Source organism: Acanthochromis polyacanthus, chromosome 19 (genome assembly GCF_021347895.1).
Source record: "Acanthochromis polyacanthus isolate Apoly-LR-REF ecotype Palm Island chromosome 19, KAUST_Apoly_ChrSc, whole genome shotgun sequence".
NCBI classification, from domain to species: domain Eukaryota; kingdom Metazoa; phylum Chordata; class Actinopteri; family Pomacentridae; genus Acanthochromis; species Acanthochromis polyacanthus.
Genome location: NC_067131.1, coordinates 4,388,517 through 4,410,782, shown reverse-complemented (window position 1 = coordinate 4,410,782; position 22,266 = coordinate 4,388,517). Strand labels below are relative to the sequence as shown.

The 22,266-nt window shown below is 39.8% G+C and overlaps 1 protein-coding gene across 2 annotated transcripts in view; it reads right to left on the bottom strand.

Moving 5' to 3' along the window:
* Positions 1-22,266, bottom strand: part of myo1d (myosin 1D) — a 153,811-nt gene that overhangs the window by 8,470 nt on the left and 123,075 nt on the right. The gene's annotated exons all lie outside the window — the stretch shown is intronic.

Below are 22,266 nucleotides of genomic sequence, written 5' to 3'. Positions count from 1 at the left end.
TGTTGATCCGGTTAAGGATCTGGATTCTGGATCCGGATTTAGATTTTCCAACTTCGTATCATCTTCCCTTGGCGGAGGTCAGAAATCTCGGATGGCTCTTGTTCTTGTGTTTTTTCCCCAGTTGGTTTCCACCATGTTTGGGATGTTTGGGATGTTTTGTCAGATTTTCCCAGTTTGCCACCAAAGCTTCCAATCTTTGCTGCAACACTTTCCCTCCTCCTCAGCCGGCAGCAGAATAATGAGCGCAGGACCATAATGAGCTGCTGTTTCAAACAACAGTGTCTGATCAGCAAGACTGACCTGAATTATTCAAAGCAACGACCACTGCTAACAGGATTCCCAATCGGTATTTGAACGCTTCACTTTAAAATCATAGACGCGTTGGAACAAAAATCCCAAACAGCCCATGAAATAAGAAACAGTAACGCAACATTAACTACATTTGCTGTGCATCAACATTAATTATTATTAGTTATTCTCTGACAAAGACATTTTATCTTCCTCTAATGTTCCTCCACTGCATAACACCAACTACTGACAGACTGAAAATATAAAGTCAAATGTGTACTACAAATCTACGAGTTTGACCTGAAAATTTGTGTATCAACTGCCACGTGCAAACTGGAGATAAAAGTGCATACAAGCATTTCTGTGTCTGCATACTGGAGTGAACTGGACAGGAGATAATGATACATGTTGGAGGGAAACTTTGCAAAGATTCATTTGAGGTCAGTTACCATTTTTTGTCGGCTGAAATGGAAGAAATGCTGCAGTTTGGAGCAAAAGCTAATTACAGTTCAAAACCTCTGGCTACAAGCTGAAAATGAGACGAGCAGAATATCAAAGGACCTGCACAGACACACAAGTGTTTTCTAATACTCTGTGTTGTCTGGGATTTAAGAACTGTGGTGCAAGTGAGGAATAAAGTGACATTTTCCACCTTAAAACTCATTCAGCTGACAGTCAAACAGCAGCAGGTAGAAGAAACACTGCAGTGGTTTCATCTTTTAATAGCTCCTAAGTGTTGGCAGAGAGCCTTCCTCCATTGAAACGGACTTTAAATACGTGTTTATTAGTCTGCATTTTCTTTGCGCACAGCTGTCACTCCAAGTCCGTGGAAATGATGCGTGGCATTTTTGTGCGCCAACGAGAAACAAACACTCAACCGGCACAAATTGGCCCAGTGTTGGCTAAAGGGTTTGGAACGATCCCAATGACGCAACAAAACTAACAGGAGAGTAAAGGAGCTGTCAGTCAAACCACGTCTGAATCTGCCCACCGGGTCCCCAGAAGACGTCTAATCACTCCGTTATAAATGGAAACACCTGTGTAGGTGGACCCTGATTGTGCAGGGATTTACTGCAAACGTTGATTGAATGTACATTTGACTCAGTGAATGAACAGCTGAAGCCTGCTTTGCATTCATTTTTATTAAATCAAACTGGCGTGATGTGATTTTGCTTGGTGTTCTGCAAAAGGCTCACTAAGCTGCTGGTGTTGTTGGACGACAAAAACACAAATTCCAATCGTGGTCCACTGGACGGAGAAAAGCTAGCTGTTTCCTCAACTTCTTTGTGCAGTTCTAGCATCATACACTGATAAACTCCAACACTGAAACCACTTACAGGTTAAAGAGGTACCGGCCTGTATGTGGATGTTACTTTGATATACATGGACTAAATATTGTTGTTGACTTACGGCTGGACAATGCGCCCCACCACACCAGAAAAACTGATCAGAACAGCTGGAGGAACATGACCAGGAGCCTGAAATGTTGACCTTTCTCAAAACTTCCCAGATTCCAGTCCAACCGGGCATTTTGTGGGATGTACCAGCGGAAACCTGATTTACGTTAGCATCATCCAGAAGCCACGGACTGCATGTAAAAGATGTATGTAGCTGGCAGCAAATTCAATCAATAATCAATTACTCAATAATCCACTCCAAGGCATATATTAATGACATATATCACATGACATGAGCCATTAATCTGGCACAGACAGTTAGCTACATAGTGGCACTGAAGTAGCACATTTTAGCTTCCTGGGATTAGAAGATCTCTGATTGGAAGCCATTAATCATCACAGAAGACTTTCTCATGGTGCCCCTTTGTCAGTTCAATTCCCACAATGCTCTCTGCTTGCCAACAGAGAATTGCCAGTCATCTGGCCTTATTGATTCGGCACAGTTTCTAATATTAACAGGCTCCCCCTGGTGGTGCAACCAGATGTTACAGCTGCAGCTACGACTGCATTTTCTGACATCCATGTTTTTTTTCCTTAATTATTACATCTTTGATAGGCTGAATACTAATCTTTTGATGAGTTTATGGTGTTAATTGCTTAATTTAAGACTGTTTGAATACAATATAATGGTGATTTTGTAAATTTTGGTTGTATTTAGACTAAGATGTGAAAAAATGTGCTACTTCAGCATTATAACATTGGAAAATGTTAAAACTGAGGAAACAGATCAAGTGAGAGGAAGGAACTACAGCTGATGCAGAACACATTTCTGACATGCATGACCTTTTCCTTCTTCTGCCTCACCGGTTTATATATGCTTACATGCTTAAATCAATCGATAAACAATTAATCAGTGTCACCTACTCGATTGTGGACTACTATGTTCAAACCTTTTGTCATCTTTGTCTTTAGAAACTTTACAGAATGAGTGAGGGGTGGATCTAACTGAGAACGTGAGGACATTACACATGCCCATACAATAGCAACCTGACATTCACTAGGTAAACCACATCCTGCTGTATTGTCTATTTTTCTCTAAATGGGACCAGAATTTACAAAACAAATTTCACGCTGTATTCAAAAAGTCTTCAAACTTACTATTAAGACCATAAACGTACAGGAAAAATGTTTGCTGAGTTAGAAAATAAAGTGAGAAGTTAGGGTGTTTTCTGATCGTCCACAACCAGAAGAGTCGCCCCCTGCTGGCTGTTGCACAGAATGCCACTATTAGACATCATTTATTAGAACTAGAGGCTACATCCATGTCATATATTCAGAAATGTCTTGTCATTTAGCTCAAGAAAGCACATTCTGGTAAGCATTTTCTCTAAAACAGACAGTAGACCTAAAAAGAAAGGTGCAACAGTTGAAATACTCAGCTCCTGATTGCTTTAAATGTGTGTTACATTTAAAGGAGCTTTACGAGACACCATAACGTCAAACTGTGCTGTATTATGTGAATGCATGCAGGAGAGTAGCGTATGGTGGAGTATCATTGTAGAAGCCAGAGGGTATATGAGTGTGTGTGGGAGAGAATAACAGTGTATTTGTAGGATTACTGTGCTCTGTGCCCTCTAATACAGTACAGAATGTGTATGTGTGCATGTTTCAGCACGCAAGCTAAGAAAATTAAGATGAATAACAGCAAAGATTGCATGCAGGAGCGCTGCTGAAGGAATGATCCATATGGTGCCGCCGGACTGGAGCTGCCGAAGCCCGATTGGCTTTTAGTGCCTGTCACATCCAGTTAGAGGCTTTCTGGGTGAACGGCCGCTTTGCCTCGTTTGCTCTTAAACAGGATCGATTGCTGGAGTCGGAGAGTGAGAGGAAAATGGTGGAAATTGTGTAGCTGCTGCTCAGAAACAGGGACATTGAGAGGGATGAGTGGAGGGTAATGTGAAGATGTGGGGGAATGAGGAGATGACTGTGTGATAATGGCCGAGTGTGAGGAAGATGTAGTAGAAATGTGGAGAGATTCAGACGGGAGGGGGGGGAGTACACATCTCCGTCGTCCTGACATACTTTCTCAGTGTCACATTTACCGATCGCACTGTAAACAACGCCATTATCCGCAATTATGGCTGCCGATCAACCTCGGATCTAAACTTGAGCGGTGAACCCGCTAACGTCGACTTGTTGCACAACAACAAAAACAGGCGAGTCACAAACGAGCTAAAAACGCTGCCCACGCTGCTGCTACTCCTCTGCAGAGCCGGCTCCTCTCCATCTTGCAAAAGGGTGGATTTAGCTCAGGGTAGCGCTGATGCCGGTTACCATGGCAACCTCCCCCCCTCCCCGGTGAACCCAACTCCCCCATCTGTCATGGCCGCCAGCCAGCCAACAGTATCCGTGTTTGTGTGTTTGCATGAGGCGCGTTGCGATGCGTCCATCCACGGTCTCGCGCCGCTGCTGGAATGCCAGAGGGGACGCTGGGATGTTTAGAAGGGCAAACGCACACAAAAACACACACAACACACCCTTACAAAGCTAAATCCAAAGCTGTCTGACACCTATTCCAATGCCTGCCTCTAAATAAATGCTCTGCCGTTCCAACTAAAACCCGACAGGACATTTTATCTCAGAAAAAAAAGAGGAAAAACGCAATCAGTTGAGTCTTAAGGTCACTGGCTGGCCTTTCCCATCAGGAGCCAGAGCCCCGAGGGCAGACTTGGTCCTTCATTGGATGGCCTATCCGACTGGAAAATCAATTCTTTCCTTTTACTCCAACCCTCTTTCCCTTTGTGTGTCTTTGCCCTTCATGCCATGTGAGTCCAGGCTCACTTGTTCCCAAAAGAACCCCCTCCCTTTATTTAAAAAGGACAGATGACAGGAGGAGATTGTGAAAATGGACAAAATGGGGGAAAAAAAGCGTGCAGATTCCAATGTAAAATATGCAGAAAGCACTGAGGGAAAAGTGTTGAAGAAGTGCTGCGAGATGACAGTGGGGGAAGAGGGGCTATTTCGAGGTGGAGGAGGCAGGATTACCTCCAGTCTGTTGAGCCATCCAGTCCCACTTCTGAGTCATCCCTCTAATAGTGAACCTGGCCGTCCCCCAAGCTGCTGAAATATATATGAGCGCTGCAGGTGGGGAGGAGGGACGCTCTGCAAAGACGACTCCCCCTATAGGCACAAGACTTTGAGGGCAACGATCAAAGTTGGATCGCTTCTATCTCAGATGACAGACATTTTGGAATGAGAGCAAAAAATGAAAAATCTGCAGGAGCTTAAACACTGACGGTGCTGTATTTCAAATGACCTCCTTTCCTTCTTTCACTTTCACTAAGCCGAGAAGAATCTGCATAATAATCTGAATTATATTTACATGCGGATGGTGGAAGTTCAGCAATGTCGATGCAGCCACACAGAGAAATGTTTACTGATATCAGGAGAAGTGACACCGACAGAGCAGCAGTACATGCAAGCATCAGCTCTGAGGATTCTCTCTGATCTTTGGTTATATATTGTAGTTGGGAGAAGGTCAGCTTTAGCTAACGGTGCACTGTAGAAAATGAAGGTTATATTACAGGTTTTCCTTGTTTTTTAATTTACAGATAACATCCGGGAAAATGAAAAAAAAAATTAATTTAGATGATAACCGTAAAAAAGCAAGCCAAAACCGTACACATGAAAAATCTAGATTTCTACAAATAGTTATTACTTCTTTAAAAGGAAACTTTGTTTTTTTTCAACCTGGGGTCTGTTTTCATGTCATTTCATACATGTGAGTGATGGAGAAATGAATTTTCGACATAGCTCCAGTATTTAGCCAGGCAGGCAGCTTAGCAGCTCAGCTAGCAGCTCAGTTAGCAAAAAGTATGGGGCAACTTGCCCCCTCGCGTCAAAGTCCGCGCTAACGTGCTTTTTTCCCCACACTGACCGGCTCGGATAGCTCGCTCCAAAACACCGGTTTTCGTTCACTTCTCATCTCTAGTATGTTGTCGGACACTCGTTGAGACTATCCGAGTCAGTCAGTGTGGGGAAAAAAAGCACGTTAGGGCGAGCTTTGACGCGGGGGGGGGGCAAGTTGCTCCATACTTTTCGCTAGCTGAGCTGCTAGCTGAGCTGCTAAGCAGCCTGCCTGGCTAAATACTGGAGCTATGTCGAAAATTCATTTCTCCATCACTCACATGTATGAAATTACATATGGAAACAGAGCCCAGGTTGAAAAAAACTGAAGTTCCCCTTTAATGTTGAACCATAACTTACAATTATTTTTAACTGTATTTAAATGAGCAAAAATATCGTTATTTTACAGATAACTGCAATTATTTAAAACCAATGGCAAAAATCTAAACAACATTCACATTAGAAATCTATATTATTTTACCATATTTAAAATCAGCAAAACATGATTATATCCAAGACAAACGCCGTTATTTAAAAGAAAACTTATTTTTGTTAAGGATTTAAAAAGCTATTTTGTTGTTAAACTACACGTAATATCTAACAAAAAAAATCACCGCAAAATGTAATATTTCTGTTGTAAACACAAAAAAAATGTAAAATCTCACATCAAAATCTGTATTTTGACCAATTTGAACATCATGTCATCTTCAGATTTGGAAAAAAAAAAATCCTTATTTCACAGATATTTGCAGTTAATTGAAAGAAAACTGTATACATCAAGCATTGAAAAATAGTAAATACTTAATAGTTGGTTATTTTACAGATTTTTACTGTGTTGCCAAATGTATATATCCAGTAAAATCACACAAAATATATTTAAAACTTGAAAACTGTGCAAAATACCTGCATAAAAAATGTGTGTTTTTACAATTAGTAATTTGTTCTTCCAGTAACTCTGTTTTATTGTTTAAATCCACTAAAAAAATATCTTTATTTTACAGGTATTTGCAGTTTTTAAAACACTTTTTTTTTAAAAAGATACAGTACTCCATACATTTTTCTGTGGCACTCTTGTGGCCAGAAATTCACTTTTTGCTACAAGATATTTTTGCAGTGTAACACAAATTGATCACATTTTGTTATCCAGCTTATTCTGCCTCATAAACAGACATGTAACTTTGATTCATTCTCTTTTTACTCTTATTCTTTCCATAATCCTTTAGAATCGACAATGTCGGAGCTAAATATTGGTACCAGATACTTGATAGTTCATAATGTGAGCGTGAAGAGACACTGTAACAACATGTAAACGGCAAGAAAAGCGCAGTGCAGTACAAATGTATGCAGGAAAACAAATGTTCTGTTTCTGCCTCTCAGAATAAATACTCTTTTGTCCATGTGCACACAGGAAGCATGGACGGTTTCCACAGACGGGAACACAAGTGAAATCTCCACCGTGGATCTGTCAGCGCCTCCGTTCTGATCTCACACGGCTCTGATCAAGCGATGCCACTTTTGATTTTAAAAGAAAGAAAGTCTCCCTGCATCAATATTTCAGTTTCTGAGGCCACACTGAGATCAAGAGGGAATGAAGAGGAAGCTGCATCTTCCAGTATTTGAGCTCTGTGGGGGAGTTGAAGCTCCAGCTGCAGACAGAACCAGGCTGCCTCAATGACTGATGGACGGACGAGAGTTTCTCCAGTCTGCTCATCACAGCTACAGCTAGACGTTACTCAGCCACAGGAGGATCAGACAAAAGACGGAGGCTGTGCTGCAAACCAGCCCATTAATATGCAATGTATTCAGTTAATACCTTTAAAAATGTCCGTGGTGTGGTAAAATATTTGGTTTAGATGTGTTAAACCTTCCGGTATGAGGTTAACAATGTTCTTTATTAAAGTTGTAATGCTTTAGATTTTGAATCTGACATCCTCGGTTATTGGGTTTAGCAGCAAATTTACATTAGAGCTGTTGTTAACCAATGAGAACCTTAGTTGATGGAAATCGTGTCTACTCTGGTTGGAAGGGGGAAAAAAGCACATGATCTAGATGAACTGAAATTGGTCAACAAATGATTAGAACAGATTCGGAGCAAACCAAAGTGCACGTACGCAAATGAACTAGAACTAAATCAATGGTGATCCAGCACAAGAACCACTGAGGAAAATATGGAGACTAGTTTAGAGGATCTACCATGATGGTTACTGAGTTTTTGATATAAAACCTACCGCTGACATAGATTTACCTGGACTTTTTAAACATCTGGTTGAATAAAATGCAGCCATACCGCCAACTTCTTTGACACAGTGTTAATTAATTTGGTGCCAACTTCAAGTAAATACTCAGGAAATTAAGTGTTGCTAAGTCAGTCAGTAATAACTACAATCCTACTTTGATTTCTTGTTGCATATGGCACCGCTAGTTTTCAACAAAATAATCAAATGAATGACAGTTGGTTACCTCGGTGTGGGTGACTTAGATTAAAGAAACTGATAAATAAAAATTGAAAATGGTTAGAAATCTGAACAATATTTGTTCCCAAAGATGAAAACGGTAACTTCTGCTCTACTATACTGCATGTTCACTTTAACTGATTTCTGCTACTGGTTTATATAAAATGTGCTTTGTAGATGGACTGTTGATCAGTGATTGCAGTCTGTCATCAATACAATAAAATAAGACACAAAGAAATAAAACTAGACTGGAAAACATGCATGCATTGTTTTCCTGTGAGTTTATTGCTCATGCTAATACAAATGAAAGCCCTGTGTGCTGCATAAAGAGGCAGGGAATGGATGTAAACGCGCTGGATGTTGCAGAAAAAAAGCGGTGACCATAAATAGTAGCAAAGTCAGGTGATATTTTATGAAAACACAAATAAAGCTTGAGGGTATTAGGCCAAGTTTGGCTATGGATTAGGTGAGGTTCAAGTCAGAGGGTGAACTACAGTTAGATTCTGAGAGTTTTGCTGCCTTTTTTGATCATATTAGATTATTCTGTACATCAGTAGCTCACTTTATAAACTAACACGCCCCATTTCCCATCTCAGGACAGAAGCATTGTGTTGCAACAGATAAAACGGGACATTAAAAAAGAGGTGAGCTCTATGTTTGAAGTCCATATTTTCTCGGTTTCATTTTCGCTCCTTCGCTGCCCACATGGATGCAGACTGAACATGAGTCCTGACACGGCATCTCTCCTCCTCTTCCCGACTCTCACATGGCTGCTTCGCATGTCTCACGTGCCGCTACATTCACGCCGGAACAAGATGCAAACACCAAAAAACACAAACACCTGCGTCCAACCAACACGAAACACAGAGCGAGAGGCTTCGCGAGTCTGCATGAATGAAAGCAGAGCGGCGGCCTCAGCTGCCCCAGTTTACAGCAGCTGAGGTTTGGATCGGTTCCGAGCGTGAAAACCGCCCGAGAGGCTTCAAGAGTGCGGCTCTTTAATTAGCATGACTCTGCCTGAAGTTTCTGTAGAGCTGCAACTGCAGATGAATATGAATAATAAAGAAATGCAGCAGGAGAAGGCAGCTTTGATGGGTGTGGTAGGATGCAGATGGAGGAAGCGAGGAAGACGCACATGGGTGCATCTTTAATAAACAGACTATGGTGGAAAAAGTTCTGTATTTTTCATCAGACATGCTCAGATTGTATATATTCCAGATTCTTTACACATAATGAGCAACAGCTCATGAATTCCCACCCCAAAGAATCTCAAAATATTTGAATATTTCAAACCGTCAACAAAAAAAACAACTAAAAAAAAAGGATTTACAATGCAGAAATATGCAGTTGAGGGTGCAATGGATGCCCACTTTACCATGAAGGCTGTCTTTAGTTCTTCATTGTTAGGTCTGGTTGACCTCTTGACAACACGACACTGATTTTCTGTGAGGTTCAGATCTGGTGAGTTGGCTGGCCAATCAGGCACTGTAACGCCATGAACCATTTCTGACTGGTTGTAGCAGTGTGAGGAGATGCCAAGTCCTGCTGGAAGACAAAACCTGCATTTTCAAAAAGCTCTTCAACAGACAGAAGCATGTCGTGCTCTAAAACCTGAGCAGGTTTTAGAGCACTACATGCTTCTGTCTGTTGAAGAGCTTTTTGAAAATGCAGGTTTTGTTTAGAGAAATCCATCTATCAGCACTGATAGATGGATACGCCGATTCTGGATTGGACCTAATAAGATGCCTTGAAATATGGAGATGCTGAGTGAAAAGTTGAAATGAGACCAACCTAATCCAGAATTTATCGACACGGAAGACTGCTTCAGATTTGTTAATCCTGACTCTTACTGATACGCTAGGCATCATTACACACCTCAGAAGCACCGCAGGCTGATTGCAGATCCTCTTTTAATAGATTTTGAGACAGATCTTTCCTGTAGACAATCTCAGCATTGGGTTGTTCTTCTCTAAACTTATTCAAACTTTTCACTCCACATTTCCAGTTTTGCCTCCAGGTCAGCGTCTTATTCATCGTTGTAAAGCCTGAGAAGAACACAGGTGAACACAGACACTAAAAATGTTTGGAGGCAACGGAAAACCCCCAAAGACCAGATGAAAACCTTCTCCAACGACTACCTCAGTTGGTTTATTGTATCTAAGTTTTACCATAAGACAGTCTGTTCTTGCACTAAGCTATGAAAGTGCAGCAAATCCAGGCATGGATGTCTCCTTTTATGTCCTTTTATGTCTTTTTTTGTTGCCTCCCTCTCACCGTACTTTCCCTTTCTCAGTTATCTTTTCTTCCAGCTACAGGAAAGAAAAAATAATGCACAGTGGGAAAGATTACCAAGTAGGTCATTTGGAAAACGGGGTGAAACTGCACTGGCAGCAAGAAGAAGAAAAAAAGGTATCGATTAAGCTGCGTGCTAAAGAAAGGGAGGATGAAGACAGGAGTCATTCTTCAGTTCAGAAGTGAAGCTGTCCAAGTGAGGTTTACATCAAAGCAGTGAGCATCACTGAGCTCCGGGCCAAAGCACGAGACAAAGAAGAGAAAAGATCACACTGTAAAACTTCATCATCACACTCTCAAACATGTGAGCTGCTGTTCTGTCCTTGTACAATCCCAGACGACACATTAGACTTCACAATATTGCGAGAACTTGTCTCCAAAACTCCCACGAGGCTCCATTTGAAGTCTCATACGGGCACAGTAAACAGCAGCTGAAAGGCCTCTTCTTGTTAATATGCTAAGCTAATATTTCTGCTGCTTTATGCGCCAGCGAAGAGATCTGGGAAGCTGCAGTCGGGGAATATAGACGCCGACTATCAAGGACCTCCGAGGGCCCCCGAAGTGTCTTGAACGCAGCGTCTTCTTATGATCCCTAAGTACGGGATTATAAATATTTCATGCTTCTCTGGTTTTGGTGGAAATCTTCAGAATTGAAAACAAATATAGTGTAGCTTTTTCTTGAAAGAGAAAAAACAGTGATTCAGCAGCTGCCGTGTTATCTGCTGGAAACGGTAACAAGCTCGGCTCGTTTTTTTTTCATCCGTTCTCCTCCCAGTATCGACTCAGCACAGGAAGCTACTGATGTGGGAAATAGGTCGAGGCAGACGAGCGAAATATAACTCAGAACCAGGAGTTCTAAACCTGTGAATTAATGCGTTTTTAGCTTCCCTAAGTTACTCTAAAAAGTAAAGCTTGAGCTCTACAAAAGAATAAATGCATCAATCTTTTTGAGTTATGACAACTTCTTAAGACATTATTAATGTTTGTTGTTTAATGATTGATAGAAAAAGATCAGAAAAATGATGCTGTTTCAACTAGTATTTCTACATTAGCTAAATGGAAATAAGTATTGATGACATAATTAGAAAACACATTTTTCAGTTGACGAATTGAAAAAATCAACATCAAGAACGAACAAAAAAAAAAAAAAAACAGGATCTTTCTACCTTACTGGACAAAACACTTCACAACCATTTAAACACAGATGGCGGCACAAGGAGCTGGACGTCCCAGTGGGAGTAATTTGTGGGTCTCGCTCGAGGACACTTCGACATTAATGGATAAGACGCACTTGACCAATTGTCTCCCAGCAGCAAGGGATACTTTGAGTTTACTTCCTGATCGTGCTGACACAACTGTACCATGAACGCTATACTTAGAAACAACAGTTTGCACGGTTGATTGTGGGATCTGCAGCTGCTTTAAAATAAAATAACCACAAAAACATGTAAAATACCCAAAATGTGAAGTCAAAAAACCCCAAAAGGCAAAAAATGGCCAAAATAATGAACAAAACAACCACAGAAATATGCATAACAGCCAAAAAATGACATGAAACTGTCACAAAAAGATGAAATAAGACAAAAATGTGATGCAAACAACCACAAAAACATGCAAAATGACTGAAATGTGACATCAAACAACCAAAAAAGACAAAAAAGGGCGAAACTATTGTACAAAACAACCACAGAAATATGCATAACGGCCAAAAAATGACCTGAAACAGTCACAAAAAGATGAAATACAACAAAAATGTGATGCAAACAACCACAAAACATACAAAATGACTGAAACGTGACACCAAACAACCAAAAAAAGACAAAAAATGGACAAAAAATTGTACAAAACAACCACAGAAATATGTATAACGGCTTAAAAATGACCTAAAACAGTCACGAAAAGATGAAATACGACAAAAATGTGATGCAAACAACCACAAAAACATACAAAATGACTGAAACGTGATACCAAACAACCAAAAAAAGACAAAAAAATGGACAAAATATTGTACAAAACAACCACAGAAATATGCATAACGGCCAAAAAATTACATTAAACAGTCACAAAAAGATGAAATACAACAAAAATGTGACGCAAACAACCACAAAACATACAATATGACTGAAACGTGATACCAAACAACCAAAAAAGACAAAAAATGGACAAAATATTGTACAAAACAACCACAGAAACATGTATAACGGCTTAAAAATGACCTAAAACAGTCACGAAAAGATGAAATACGACAAAAATGTGACGTAAACAACCACAAAAATATACAAAATGACCGAAATATGATACCAAACAACCAAAAAGACAAAAAAGGGCCAAAATATTGTACACAGAGATCTACATAATGGCCAAAAAGTGACATAAAACCAGAAAAACATAGAATACAACAAAAATGTTACGCAAATGACCACAAAAACACGTGAAACAGCCACAATAGACGGTGAAAAGACGGAGTTCAGCAGGTGGACGATGGCTATCAATGACAGGCGTCCACAGATGCTGCGGTTAAACAAAGCTACACACCTCTCACCTTTTACATTTGACTGTTTAAGAGATCAGTGGGAGATGAAACAGAAACGGAAGCGTACAAAGCGAAGGCCTCCGTCTCCGGGGGATCCACAGATGGTGGAAGCTATCAGAGTCATTACAGCAGCCCAGCCGGACGTCAGAACCAGCCTGTGTGTGTTCAGGAGGTCAGATCTGTGCTGGATGCCGTCATTGTTCTTCCCTCCACACTGCGAGTCCAGCGAGCTGAGCCTTAATCACCAATCACAGTTCAGCCTTTCAGCAGCAAAACTCCAGCATCTCAAGGCCCAATGGAGTTGAATTAAAACACATTAGGTAAATCAATAATGTGGCTCACACCGAGACGAAACTAGAAAAAAAAAAAAAAAAAAGACAGGCGGCCTCAATTATCTGCTCGTTACTGCAGGGAGACGCTCCGGCCACAGTTCTGTTCATTAAAGCCGATCGATGCATCAATCAGAGCTTCGTCTATTTTCAGCCGATGAGGCGTCACCGTTTGCTCTGCAGTGGATACTAAAGTCTAAATGAATCACAGGCGGCGACGTGACAAACTTCAAAGTGAAGAAAGTCTCAGCTTCACTTCCAGACGACAGAACCGCAAACGGGTTTTACTATTTAATGCTCCGTCCACAGATCATGTAGGACGGCAGCACAGCCCGGATTAAGAAAAGCTGAACGAATAAATACAACACGGACGGTGGAAAGCCGTTGTTTTTGTCAGGTAAATATAATTTTTGGGACTTTTTTACAGTCAAAACTGTCAATAATGTCCACATTAAGAGTCTGTATTTTTGCAAATAGTAATGAATTCTCTGTAAAATGACGTCTCATTGCATTTAAATCTGCTAAAAATATTATTTTCCCTTTGTTTTGTTATATTACTGATAATATCTAGTAAAATCACAGAAAAATGTATTAAATTACATGTAATCTAAATATGTAAATAATGCTTACTGTTTAACTGTATTTAATTCTGCTAATAATATACTTATTTTACAGACATTTCATGTCATTTAAAGCAAAATTATGTATGGTAGGACTGAAAAATGGGAAAATATTATATATATATTTGGTATTTTATGAAATTAAAAATAATTAACTAGTAAAACTACAGAAAAAAAGTACTAATTTACATGTAATATAAATGTCAATAATTTTCAATGTTTTACTGTATTTAATTCTGCTCCAACAAATCATTTTACAGACATTTAATGTTTTTTAAAGTGAAATTGCATGTTTGAATAAAATAGCAAAATATTTAACTGTTATTTTACAGATTTTCCCAGTTTTATAAAATTAAAGATAAATAACCAGTAGAATTATTGAAGTATAAATTTACATGTAATATAAATATGTACATAATGTTTTATTGTATTTAATTCTGCTAAAATATACTTATTTTACAGACATTTAAAGTTATTTAAAGTAAAATGATGTATGTTATGCTTTGTGAAATTAAAGATAATTAGCGAGCAATGTTCAATGTTTTACAGTAAAATATTATTTTAGAGAATTTAATGTTATTTAAAGTGAAATTATATGTTTGAATAAAAAAAGCAAAATATTTAATTGTTTTTTTTTTTTTTTTTACAGATTTTTCATAGTTTCGTGGAATTACATGTAATTAACTTGTAAAATTACTGGAAAAAACGATTAAAAAGGTCAAAACTGTAAAATTATTTTTTAAAAATTACACCCAGTGATTGAATCACATTCCGATGTACATTTATATATATTTATATTAGATTTTTAGACCTTACTGTAACGAAACCTCGGGTAAAAACTCCCAACTCTCCCCCTAATCTGCAAAAAGTGCTTTGAATGAGGCAATAGAAATAATTTTATTATGCATAAATTAGTCACTGAATTTGCAAAGCAGAAGTCCTCCTAATAAATATTACTGTACCTTGAACCAGAAGCTCTTTTTTTGAAAACCACGGCAAGTATTTATCCACTGAAAATATAATTACTGAACTCAGAGTTGATGCTTTTTTTTAAAATCACATATATTATATTTACTTTATTAGATTCCTAGAAAGAACCAAAGTTAATCCTTCAAAACCTGCTGAAAGTCACCTTGATGGATTATTTTGTGCTTTTATTGTGGCGAGCGGCTACAGGTCAGTAAACGTGGATATTCTGAAGGTTGAACGTGACAAAAGCTGGACTGAAAAATCAGAAAAGAATGGATTAAAAAGAGGAAATACACACGAGAAAGACGTGTAACGAACGAGTGATGTGAAGGAGATTAAAGTGTGAGGTTGAAGGGAAACGTGGAGATTAATGGCAGGTGGGAAATGAAGACATGAGGGGAAGGAGAGGGAGGAGATGAAGCTGCACCGAGGCTCGTCATAATCGGTGGTGAGCCGGCGTGGGGCTGTTGCTGGGTGGAACATGTGTGTCGGGATGTGGGGGGTTGGATCATGGGGGTAAATGTGGAGGTCAGCGAAAAAAATGGAGCTTCTACTGTAGCAGCTTTAATCCAGAAGAAGATCCAGAAAACCACTCCAAACATATGTATGAGTGGCCATGCACAGGATTAAATATAGCACACATGTACATTATAAAAATATAGATACAGAGATGTATAAAAGGAAAAAAGCCGGGAAGGTTTGAGGAGGCTGTCAGGTCTTTCCAGGACAGAAATCTCACGTTTTACCAGAAATGTGCACTATTTTCTAACAGTCCTAAACCAAAAACATTCAGTTTTGTGTCGTAAATAACCCCCCAAAAATGCAGAAAATCCTCACATTTAAAGATGGAACATTGCTGCTTCACTCCTCATACACAAATGTATTACTCCGCCAAGGAATGTCTGTCTGTCTGTCTGTCAGCAACATTACTTGAAAACAGACGGCAAAAATTAGAAATCAGCTGAAAATACAAATGTGTTGCTCCTGTGGGGATTTAAATCACAGAAGGAGCAGCAAGTTCACTGAAAAACAGTCAATAAATGTGGTTGTAATTACTCCACCAAGGAACGGTGAAATTATGTGGCGATCGGTGTACATTTGTCTGTCTGTCTGTTAGCAACTTTACTCAAAAACAGACCAACGGATTTGGATGAAATTCTCAGGGAAGGTCAGAAATGACACGAGGGCCAAGTGATAAGATTTTGGCAGTGATGCGGCTTGTAGTCTGGATCCACTGATTTGTTAAAGATTTCTGTATCATTGTGAGATAGCAGCACGGCGTCACTGTAACCATGACAACAAGGGAACACTACATCAGCTGCCTGCAGATGATCACATGATTGTGATCCAAATACAAATCCACCGCTCAGGACTTATCCGTCAGAAATGATCCGAGGAACAACTGTTTAAATTGTGGGGGTGTTTCTGAGTCCCATCAATTCCCGCCGTCCGCTACATATTTAGGTCACGTGATTCGGTATCCGTACATAACGTACACATGCAGAACACACACCTGTGCTCATAGGAAGGTCATTTAGTTTGTGGGTACATCTATATTAAATGGACACATTCTATGTTGCCGTGGTTTCAGATCAATAACTAATAAATAAATGCTGCATTTCTGACAATGCCATACGGGGGAATGAGCAGCCTTGGAGGAGGACTGCGCCCTGAGTGCTTTTCTAGTTTCCATATTTACTGGATTGAAAATACAAATACAGCTGTTTACATGCTATTATCACTTATTTATGTTAAATAAAGCTGCAAAATGAACAAAAAACAACTCAAAAACAAAACAATCAAAACCAATCCTACAAAAACGACAAGCGGCACTAAAACACGGAGCAAATTTGCATCGAGGCTTTCATTTAATTTGCGGCTGTGCTGTTTGTAATTAGCGTCTGATCTGCTAATATGGAGGCTAATTATGCAATCAGCGTCTGGAACTGTGCTGAGATGCATTTTGAAAGAGGCAAAGTTCAGATTTGGGATTTGTCAGAGATCAGAAAGCTCAGAAAATGAAAGAAATCATTAATGGAGCAACAGCGTTCCGAATAATTCACTAAAGCCGCAATTAAACTTCAGAGGCAGAGACTTTTTTCTGTGCAAAACGGATCCTCGCAAATAGCGTGAACTCCAGCAAATCCAGCGACACTTATCTCTTCCCATTAGGACGCGTTTGAAGCAGGCTTCATAAATCCGTCCCCGGGTGCGGAGTCTGTCGGAGGGTGAGAGCTAATTACATCTGAGCGCTGGTGTTGGTGCATCATCAGGGTTCACGCTTTGCTGGCAAGGATGTGACGATCTTTACAGGCTGCAGACCACCGAGCTCTGAGCACTTCTCTCACCAACGCAACGCCTCAAACCGATAATTATCATCAGTGATTCAGGCGAAAACTAATCGCTGAGTGTAAAAAAACACAGGGAAGGCCACAGTGAAGTCTCAGAGCGGTCATCAAGCCTTAAAACCCATAACTGTAGCCGCACATTATCACATGTGAGGAACAGAATTTTCTAGTGCTAGTCTACTATTAGCAGTTCAACAAGTAACAGAAGAATGTAGGATTTTCACTTCATTTCAACGGAATTTTATCAGTTACTTATTTTTTTGTCATAATTATGATCTTTTTAAGCTGATAAATGGAAAAAAAAATCAAAAACTAAATCAGTGTTTGGGTGCAAGAAAAAATACGTTAAAAAACCTGCAGTAAAAACCGCAAAACTTTTAAGAATCTGAGTCTACCTCCCAGTCGTCCCGTGCAGAGTTTAAAAACACAACATTAATGTCGACACTTTTGCGCTTCGCTTCACTGAGACTTGGTGTCCCTGTTAGAGAAAAGCCTCTGCAGTGGAAACTAGGTCACATCATCTCACACTCACACACACCTCCCTCCATTCATGCGCCGCCTCACACACATTTCTGCAGGTATCCTCATCCTCCTCTTCCAATGCAGGGGTGTCCAACACGAGGCCCGCGGGCCCAAACCGGTCCTCCAGAGGGTCCAATCCGGTTCTCAAGATGTAAAACGTCCAGAGAAGACATTAACTGCAGAGTTTCTGTGTCTCATTTTTGTAATGTTTCGTCTTGTGCTTGTTTTTTGTCTGACTTACTGTTTTGAGTTCTTTTTTCTCGTGTTTTTGTCTCATTTTTCTCATCTTGTGTTTTGCTTTGTTCATTGCTTTATGTCCTGCTTTTATCATTTCGTGTCTCTTTTTGTGTTTTGCTTCTCACTTCTGTCATTTTGTGCCTCATTTTTGTGGTACTTTGTTGCTTTTTTGTCTGACTTGTTTGTCTCATGGTTTTCTCATTTTGAATATACATGAATATTCTCAGAATGCACTTTTTTTTGCACTAAAACAAAGGAAACATTCGGAGTTGTGGTTATTTATCGGTCATTCTGCTGTGATTTTACTGATCCGGTCCACTGAAAATCAAACTGGGCTGAATGTGGAACCTGGACTAAGATGAGCTCACAAACAAACAGTCCGACTCGTCCACCCGTCACCTACCAGAACCGCACCGCCCAAATAACCGCCACCTGACTCGGAGAACTCGTGAACTCGCACACAGTTTGACTTTGGACGTTATATAACGGCTCCGTGGACAGATTATCCCTCATGATTTTTCTGCACAAAGACACAGATCTGTTGTCTTTAACGGAGCACAAAAACAAAACCTCATGTTTGAGAGCAAACAATAGTTGTCGACGTCAACAAAAGGTTTTGTTCAGTCAACAAAAAATGTTCTCAAATGTTCAGAAGCAACTGGAGAAGGTTGACGAGATGATAAAGGAGCCAAAACGGATTTAAATTAGAAGCTATGTGATCAAAGAACAACTCAAGATGATTTTGTGCAACAGTGAATAGACAGTTTTTAAATTCAGCGTGAAAGAGAAAAAGCTTTTCATTCGGCAACTTTAATTAAAAAAGAAGTTGAAAAGGCTGTTAGTTCTTGTCAGTGATTTAACATAACTAGGAACTGACAGGTTTAATAAACTATTCTCTATTTTTCAAGCCTGAATATACATATTTTTTCTTTCAAACTATTGCATTTACAGGTATCAATGATATTTTTCTGTTATAAATACAATAAAAACTACATCTTTACAGTTAAATCCTGTAAAAGAACAAACTATGAATTGTAAAAACACCATTTACAGCTTTGGCCTGTTTTTGTAGGGTTAACAAGTAAATTAGCATTTTTTTCCTGTGATTTTATTAGATATTGTCTGTAATAGAACAAAAAACAGTTAAAAAAAAACAAGTACAAAATGATTTAGCATTTTTCACCCCATAATATACAGAACATTTCTTCCAATAAGTCTATATTATTTAGGCATTTTGCAAAATTTGGCAGAAAGTCGGCCGGAAAAATTTGTTTAAAAAAAAAAAAAACCTGTGGAAACTTAAGACTAATGAAGGAAGACCTGTAAAATGCCAGGTAGAAAAAATGATTTACCACATCTTAAATCCTTAATATCTAGAATTTTCCTTCAAAATATTAGCATTACAGGGGTTCTATAGCAGTAAAAAGTGCATTCATCTATTTCCCTGCTGCTCTGTGCTGTTCGGGTTTTCCAGCTTGTGTCTCTGCCTCCATCTCTTCCCTCCGTCTGCGGTTTCGGGGACGAGATGCTCCGTTATTATCTGCAGCCGGCAGGGTTATTAATGGATCTCATACGTATCAGACAAACATGGATCCAATGGTTGCCATGGGAACTGCATCCGCAGCGCCCCAGAAAGGATGGAGACGGAGGGAGAGAGAGAGAGGAGGAGGAGGATGGGAGGAGGAATGTGAAGTGAAAAACAAGAGGGGGGAGGGTGATGGATGGAGGAAGCAGAGGGAGAGAAGCCCCACTTCTATCAGTCGGAAACATTTGATTCAGCAGAACGGCTGACCTTGGAGGCAAAGACAAAGGCAGCTCGGCTTCCTTTCGTCTTCCTTATCGCTCCTTTTTTACTTTTATGGACGACGTTAGCGCCACGTTTAACACAAAATGCACCCGGCACTTCTATTGAACAGAACTTAAATATTCATTAGTGTCTGCATCGAACGAAACACTCGGCAGCAAAACGAAACAACTGCATCAAATTTATTTAAAAGACAACACCAACGTTATTAGGCTTTATCTCATTTATGTGTCTCCACCTTCCAATGTAATGATTCTGCTGTCTTTTGAACATTTAAGTGGGATTTCTACGACAGTTGACTTCAAATCTGTCCTTTAAGTCCACGTTGAATATATTTCCTGTGCTGATATCACTCTACAACAGTCACACTGGACTCAGGTTTCAGTGTCAAATCAATCCTTAGACTCATGTTGCCTTCAAAAAACACACACATATGGATGTTAAATTTGTGCAAAAGACGGCTAAATAATACCCAGTGCCTCCCAGCGTCCATTGGTTTCCATTGGTTAACTCAGTTAGCAGACTCTTCTCATCACAATGAACATCCAGGGCCACATTCATTGTTTTTTTCCGCCAAAATCTCATTATCATCGAGTGCTAATGCAGCTTAAACAGCAGCTTAACATCTCGTTCTGGTTTGACCCCTTCACAGATCCCAGAGCTCCAGACGGACACTTAAAGCCAATTTAGATCGAATCAAATCACGGTTAGTCACAGAGCACGTTTAAAACGGCTGGAGTTAACCAAAGGGCTGCACATGTTGACACAAATAAGTGCAAAGAACAACAAAGTACAGGATAACAAGTTATAAGAGAAAGTTTAGGACAAATACATCTAAAATACTATAAATTAAGACCACTGAGAACTACTAAAAGCTCCTGAAAACATGTAGGCTTTGAGATTTTTCTGAAAAATGTCCATTTTTAGGGACTTTTTATTGCTTGGAAGGCCATTCATGAAAAGACTCGATTTTTTTTCACCCACCAGTTTGTTCGTTAAACACTTAACATTGCTATTCTGAGGATCTGAGAGGCTTCAAGGTAACGTGAAGGATTTATTGGCGTTTAATTATCTAGCAAATAATACATTTTAAGCGGTAGTTTTTCCTGGTTTACATGGAGAGTAGGAGATATTTTTCTGATGCAATACATACAAAACAGCAGAGAAGTTAAGAAGCCTTTAACAAGAAGAACACCAAACTTTTCGCCAAGCATGGTGGTGGCAGTATCATGCTCTGGGGCTGTTTTGGTGCTAATGGAATAATGAAGAAGGAGGATTACCTCCACATTCTTCAGGAAAACCTAAAATCATCAGTAGAAGGTTAAATCTTGAATGCAGTTGATTTTTACAACCACGACAATGAGCCCAGACACACATCAAAAGTGGTAAAGAAATGGTTCAATCAGGCTAGAATTAAAGTTTTAGACTGGTCTCCCCAAAGTTCTGACTTAAAACTCATCAAGAAACAAGTCTCTGCAAGAAAGGCAACAAATTTAACTGAACTGACTAATTCTGTCAAGAAGAAGAGTCAAAGATAAACCGGAAGCTTGCGGATGGAAACCAAAAGCACCTACTGAAGGTGGAAACAGCCAAAGAACATTTAACCAAATATCAGCATTGTTGGATGTATATTTTTGACCTGGAAGATTTTGCCAAATTTACAGAAAACCTACAATAAATACATGAAACAACCAAAATGCATGCTGGTTTTCTTTTCGTCACATTTTCTTTCATGCGTTTCAATGATTACGCCACAGAAAATGAAGGAATAGAAGTCAGTGGAAGCTCAAGACTTCCATGATAAATGTGGTCTTTACAAGCGTATGTGCAGTTTTGTTCACAACTGAATACAAAGACACCTCAGAGGATGGAAATACCAGTAATAGATATTAAAACAAACCAACAAAATGTAAATAATTTCTTGAAAATTCTAAAAGTGTTTGCAGTTACGGAGCTGAAACACGTCATGCAGCCGTTGAAAACTAATCCCATCCCCAAACAAACAAATAAAGATATGATTCAGATAGCGTGACTCAAACACCTTCGTCACACACGAACAGAAAGGAAACTAATGAACGAAGCTCAGTGGCGCCGACATGTCTGCAGCGAATGTGAATCTTTCTGCTGCAGACTAATGCGATTCCTGATCGGTCACCTGAACCAAGAAGCACATTTTACTTCAGCAGATCGATGCAACTGTTTTTCACCGCCGGCGTCCTCTGCAACTTTTTCTCCTTGTTGTTTTTTTTTATTTGATCCATTTTGCATTGTTTGCCTCACCGCCCTCCCTCCTCTCACTAACACTTTATATTTTTATCCCCCCTGCAAGCAGTCCGTCTTAGCACTTCCCCAAATCCCTTCTGTGGTGTCAGAAGCCGACAGTTCTGGGGGGAAGAGGGAGGCTAAACGTTCAGGTCTTCTGGGAAGGACAGAAACCGAATATGACCACATCACTCTGACAGATCGATGAAGGGCCGCCGTACCGCTGCTGACTCATGCTGTAGGACGGGGGGGTGGGGGGGTGGGGGTAGGGGGGGGAGGAGAAGGAAGGATGTGAGGCGAGTGGGA